Source organism: Protomyctophum bolini, assembly GCF_963924005.1.
Source record: "Protomyctophum bolini genome assembly, chromosome: 8".
NCBI lineage: Eukaryota > Metazoa > Chordata > Actinopteri > Myctophiformes > Myctophidae > Protomyctophum > Protomyctophum bolini.
The window spans coordinates 31,877,280-31,884,361 of record NC_137869.1 but is presented as its reverse complement, the minus strand read 5'-3'; positions in this window follow the sequence as shown (position 1 = coordinate 31,884,361).

The following is a 7,082-nucleotide window of genomic DNA, read 5'->3' as shown; positions in this document are numbered from 1 at the left end:
CGGTTGACTTTGTGTTCTTTCACTCTGAAAATTATTTGGATATGGATATGATGTGTGTTTTCCATCACATGAATGGTGGATTATGCTCACAGGACAGATCATCACATCCCTTTCAAAATGAGCCACACCATTCCTATCCATCAGCCTCGATGTTAAACCCTTGACAGAGGAGGATGCTCCTGCATGCTCCTGATTCAGAATGAGTAGGATCTCTGTCCGGCCATAATAAAGCCTTTACATTGGCAACGCACTTTACTCTTTCTCTTCTTTTTCTGCGGGTAAGGACAGGAATACAGAGAGAAAGAGAGGAAGAGAGATGTATGCACAAGGCAAAAACAGTGTTTCATTGGTAGAGAAATTTATATAAGAGCAGTGGCACAAGTGTGACTTTTGAACCATGCTAACGTTTTTTAAATGTGTTGGTGGAGCTTACATTACTAAGTTATTAGGACGTACAGTAGATGGCCATTGGGTCTGTCTGTTCGTTTGTCTACCCATCTGTTTGTAGAAGCTGAGGTGTCCTCTGTTCGGCTGGAGGGGAAAAAACATACTACATAGCTGGTCTCTCTACTTCATTCACAGGTGCTTGACTTGTTCTTGTTCATGTAATGGGGTCTGGTCCAGACTCATGGGTTGACTTCTGTCAGTATTCATGTTAATTCCAACCTTGCCAGGATGCAAGCTTTCTATTGTAACACATTCATGATGTGGAGAAATGCAAGGGCAACATGGCCATTTTAATGATATGCAGATCATTACAATAATTAATGTCTTCTTTTGAATGCACAGTTATCTGCAAGGTGATATCCATTTATAATGCTTGGAAATTGCCTACGGATTTAATTACGAATAATTGTGAGGAAAAAGTTAACTGTTACACAATTACAAAACATGCATCTTAAAGTAAAAAACAAACGCACCCTTCTTAGTGTTATGAAGGTGGTGGAAAATGTCCCTTTATACTGACTGACAGGTCATTCTTAGCTTCTCTTCTTGCTGAAATGCACCAGCTGTGGCATCGGCTTGTCCTCCCATTGCCCACGTCAGAGGGATTAGCAGACTTACTGTAGCTCAGAGCCACACACTACAGCGGTTAGCAGACTTACTGTAGCTCAGAGCCACACACTACAGCGGTTAGCAGACTTACTGTATCTCAGAGCCACACACTACAGCGGTTGACACTGTGGCTAGCATGGTTATTGACACGGCCAATGTGCTGGCGTATGTTTTCTGGTACACATCTTAGTGGACTTCCTGTTGAGTGAAAGGTTTATCATAATCTAGGGCCAACAGTTCAAATTCTTTATAAATGCAATCTCCAGGTGAGATATGAGAAGAATGGCTTGCTTGATTTAATTAGGCCCGTTCAATTGTGTCAACTCAGTGGATAATGCAAGATGACATAAGAAAAGGAAACCATTATACAATACACAAGTTCTTATTCAGAGTGATGCTATTCTGGTTTTGTCTGAGAAATTGTGACAACAAAGCTCTTCCTATTTAAAAAAGAAAAAAGTATTCAAATACAAGCCATATTCTTTTTTTCCCCTTTTTTTCCTTTTACTATATTTATTGATTTTTGTTCAACATTTATTGCCAAATCCTGATGTACCAGCTGAAAAGAGCATCCAACTCGCCAGCCAGAAAGCAAATCAACAAAAAAAGAGACTTCAACCACATCACAACTTTTTTGTTAGACTCTATTGCCTCAGAATTTTGCGTCTTAATTGTTGTAAATTTTGTACAGTTTGAAAACGTGTTGATCGTCTTGTTTCATGAGCGCTATTTATTATTATTGCCATGTGTCTTTGAAAAAGATGTAAAAGAGAGCACTGAATTTATCCATTTATGCCTTCTGTGCAATGGTATGAACTGTGTACAGTCAAATCTATATGAGGAAAATAAAGCTGAATTGTCTTTGGGTTACCCTTGCGTGTATCACTCTTTAATGTGTGGCGTTCCATCAAAAGCATTGTCATCTCTGGTGATGAATCTGCAATTTATGAAAGATTTGCAGCTGAACTCTGTAATCAATATGTCAAAGAAATATATCCATAGCTGGTGTTTTTATTATTATTCCTTTATCTAAATGCTCCTAAAGACAGCTAACCCGCAAATTCATTTACCCATTGAGAGCATTTACCACACACTTAGGCCTCTATTCAATTGTGGAGGTCCATTTGGAACCTCCAACAGACAGTGGTCAGTCAGTTAACAGTGATGGATGCTGCTTTTCTGATCCCTCTCCTCTCTCTCTCTCTCTCTCTCTCTCTCTCTGGGGGTGGGGGTGGAGGGAAGACTAACAAACTGACTCCCAGCCAGGCCAAAGAGGAAGAGAGAAAAACAGTACATCCGATAGGCTGCTGGCTACACCGACTGATCCTCTCACAGCACCAGATTGCAGTTTTGCACAGTCAAATCTCTCCGTAATCTGTGGACAGTTAACTAATTCTCAACTGCTTTGTGTTTGTGGAATATAGAGAAATGCTTTGTGGTCAGACAAAATAGAGAATATGGCACAAATACTCATTAGGCTCAATGATTATGTCAAGCTATGTTGTATATGTGCTAGTGTGCATAGTGTAAAGGTTGGAGTTAGAGGCTGGCATCCAAGGCATTAAACATACTGTGTGACATAACTCTGCATACTATTATACTAGAATTACAGCACAGACAACCTGGATAATGTACAACACTATATGGCTCTAAATGTATCTCATTAGTATGCAACAATGCACAGCATTTGTCTAGGCCAGGACAACCTACCCCAAACTTAAGTGATATCGATTCTCTTGTGTTTTAGCTATTCCTGTTGCATTATAAAAACAAAAAGCAAAGAGTCAGCCCGGCTAGAGTTTGCTGCACGTTTGCATAAAACGCCACAAATCGAGCTGATTTTTATTCAGGCATTGATTGCGCAGGCTATGGGCATTAATGGATAGGCTCTAATAGTGCTGCCTTACAAAGATAAAGAGCCACACAGACAGTTAGGATAATTTACACGCCACTTACAGCACTAGTATACAAATAAATCTGTGGAAACTCCGCCACTGTTGCTTTTGCGAAGATGACAAACACAAGCGCAAATGCCATTATCATCGATCGGGAAGCTTTTATTACAAACTTCCTGAAGGAAACCGTTCTTATTTTCCTTCTGATGCTAAAGGGAATAAATTATACATGCAAAACAGATACTATTTTGTTTGGCCCAAAAACTCAATCTTGTTGCATCAGGACAGGGCATGTTTCTCTCCCAAATGATCCCCTCCTGCCTGCAGTGAACAATGATCTGCAGGATGACAGAGTGGATCTTAGAGTGGTGCCTGAGTCAAATGGAGGCCTCCCAATGACACCCTCAAGGTTGTACACTTAAGGTTGGATTAATGTAAATCCAAGCCTTTCCCACTATGTAATACTAATATACTACTGCTAATAATAATACTTCATTATAATAATAATACTATGTTTTATATGTCCTTCACAAAAGTAATGAGACAGAGAGAGAGAGAGAGAGAATCCAGGAATAACTAGAAAAGGGCACTCCACGGAGCACACATCTTCGTCATGCCAGTGAGTGGCCTACCCAGTGTATGTCGCGGTGGGATGCAGCCACCAGGAGTCAGGACCCAAAGGAAACTGTATGGTAAAATAGTATTGACATACACTGTCTATGGTCAGAAGAGAATGCACTATTGTTTGTGTAGTACAGGATGAAAAAATACACGATGAAAAAATTTGCCTTGGAGGACCTGTTGCTGCAGGGGCTATGTCTGTCCCAGACATCCAGATGTCTGTCCCAGACATCTGGATGCCATGCCATGTAGGAGCTGGAGTGGGTTTTGTTGAGGTAAGTGTATCTATATGTCCTGATGAAGATCTATTAAGAACAAAACGTTGACGAGCAGCATAGGGAGCGTTTTGTGCAGACTCTATTCTTCTTTTTGAGTTCTGAAGCTGCACTTTGGCCTTACTCCCAGCTGGGCCTAGGGATTATCCAGTCTTTCAAGAGCTGGAGAGGAGCTTCTCATTTCCCCTGATTTTAGTTAACCACTTTCTGTCCTCCAGTTATTCCAATGATGAAATCAAGTAAAACATGGACAAGACAACGTACAGGTGTGCAGTTGTGGTTCATTGCCATGTGTGTCCTTGATTATTTTAAACAGTGGCCAATTATTTGTGCCCCTTTTACTCCCCAATTAGCCTGATGGCTAATGGGAGAGCACCTGGGCCCGGTGTCCCCCAAAGGCTATAAATACAATGCTCCTGCCAGACGACTAGAGAGATCCAGACATGACACCTCCACTCCCTGCTTTAGCCTCCATGCCTTCTTTCAGTTATGTTTGATTATTCTTTCCATCCACACATGCACCACATCCACATTCATCACACATCCATACAATACACTTACACGTTACACCACTGACTCATGGCTGAGGGAAGTAGGGGTGCTGGAGGGGCTGAAGCACCCCCTCGAACAGGAGGGGGGAAAAGGAAAAAAGAAAATAGTCGTATGAATAATATACTGGACTGGTTGGACTGGAGGATAAAATAAATGGTATTCTTAAACTACACTGCTGCTGACGCTATTTCCGGTTACCTTTACGCACGGGGCGCACGGATTTGAATTTCTCCGGTCAGCCTGACTGTGTGTTGTTGTTGTCAATGTCAACATGGCTCAGAAGAGAATGAGTGATTTCTATGGTGGGTCCAAGCCTAGTTCATGAACCCTTCATGAGCACCAGCAGCAGTGTTCAGCAGGGGAGTGCTAACGTTGAGGAGGACATTGTCGTGAAGTTGTCGTCGTCGTCGGACAATAATAACAATAACAACAGCAGCACCAGCAGCAGTGTTCAGCCGGGGCCGAGCTCGAGTCTACCTGCACGCCCGGGCGGCCACGGCCTCTGCACCTGCAGCCATGAGCCAGGCGACTAGGCCTACTGTTATTACCTTCACGTACATAATGACATTCTGGACAAGTAACACACGTTGGATACAGTAAATGCCATGGTGAGGGAATTAACCACCCCGGAGCGCAAGAGCACATTTGGGATTTAAGGTAAAGCATTTACTATTTAACTACATTATTTCTATAATAGTCACTATTGCAGTGAGAAATAATATAGTATTTACTAATTACTATGGCCGCCGTGCCAACTGAACTGCTGAATGCTGCTGCAATTTAATGTTAAGGTATTAGATTCTGACGGGGAGGGATCTATGATGAATGACGATAAAACACCTGGGTCGCCGAGCCCAAGTGCGCTGCGCTGTCAGCTCGTCTGTTGTATAATTTATATGTTTTGTTTTGATATCGGCGCCTTGCCAATGTCACGTGTAGCCTAAATAGGCCTATGCCTTTTTATGATGCATTTTGTCAGTTTGTTCATATAACTTGTGAAAGTAAAAGCCACTTTTCCGCGCGCGCACCCCCTACTAAACACTCAGCCCCTGCTAGTGTAAAGTACTTCCCGCGGGCCTGCACTGACTTACTTTACTGACTACACACTCCATAGGATCCGTATAGTTTTGTTCAGTAGGCCTACTGCAGTTCCTCCTGACTGTTACAGGCCTATTATTTAATAAACATATGTTGTTCAACTTGTTCAACTTTTCGACTGTCTCCGTCTCCTGCTCCTGATGTTTTGTCATGGCATGAGCCAGCTATGACATGGGGAACAGAGTCTCATTACAATAGTTTGCTTCACATGTCATTGTCAACTAATAATCAGCAAAACAATCTGTAAAGTCCGCTATTAACAACAAGGGGCACAAATATGTTTGTGCTGAATTATTTTGGCCTCTAGGCCAAACTACTGTCTTGTGGCTTATTTGATGGCTGCTTTCTGCGGTCCTGATTGACTGTCCAGAAATGCTTGCTCATCACTATAAACTGAGTGTAGGGCTTTGGAACGTATAGCCTTAACATGCACTCACGTGTAGCACAAGCACACACACACACACACACACACCCCCCCCCCCACCCAATGAATGAGCACCTCTCTCTACTCTCTAGCTCTGATATTAGTGGGATGCATTTCAGCAGCAAAGGGGATTTCTGCTTACTGTTGAATTCACAGCCACAGACCTTGTGGGTGTGAGGGCGGTGCAGCAGGACGGGGGGGGGGGGGGGGTTTGGCAGCATTAAGCGTTGGCTAACAAGACATGCTATTGCTTTTAGTCCCTGCCATGGGCAGAAGACAGACAGACAAAAGTGCTGCAAAAAGAAAGAGATGGAAGAGGTGACGCAACAAGCTAACAATGCGCCGCGATGCACAATGCGTGTGACAGAGTATGAATTAGGCTTAAGAAAGGGTGAAAAAGGCTATACCAAAAGAGTGATGGGGAGAGACAAGAGGGAAAAGATATTAAAGAATAGAGAGAGTGAGTGTTTAGAGCGATGATGAGGGTTAAGACAAAAAAAAAGTGTGCTGAGATTGGCAACGAGAAGAGATGGAGGAGAGTGCTCTGGATTCATCCGTGTCCCAAACCGGGCCATCTGTCCTTAATGCTGTTAGGGAGAGAGAGACTCACACAGAATGAGAGAATGAAAGACAGACAAAGAGAGAGAGATGAGTGAGGTTGAGGGACAGACGACTTGTAAAACGCATAAACGTTAAGTATAGAATGGTTGATGTTTAATTTATGTTCTGTTGTGTACGATGTTGACGCGACAATAGACGATCTACATGTTCACTGCGCTTTGTGAGCTCATAGATTGGTTGTTTCCCTTGTGCAACACTGTCTTTTAACAAAGTATAACTACACATTGAGCTGTATTGGGGGGGGGGGGTCTGCGGTTTTAGAGAGGTAGATAACGGTGTCAAAAGCGAAAAGCTCAGAGGAGAATGGAGGCCCCATAATGGAAGCATAATGGGCTTAGTGTCAGAGTCTCGCAGACGAGCACAGGAGAGACACCACCGCCGTCACCCTCCCTTACCTCAAGGCAGCATAACAGGGTTTAGGAAGCAACAGGGAGACAACACATGGGTCCCAAACAGGCTTTGGAAAATACGGTAACTGGCTAATGGCTGCCTGTGTATAGAATGCATAACAATGGAAGGGGGATGGATACAGGTTGGGGG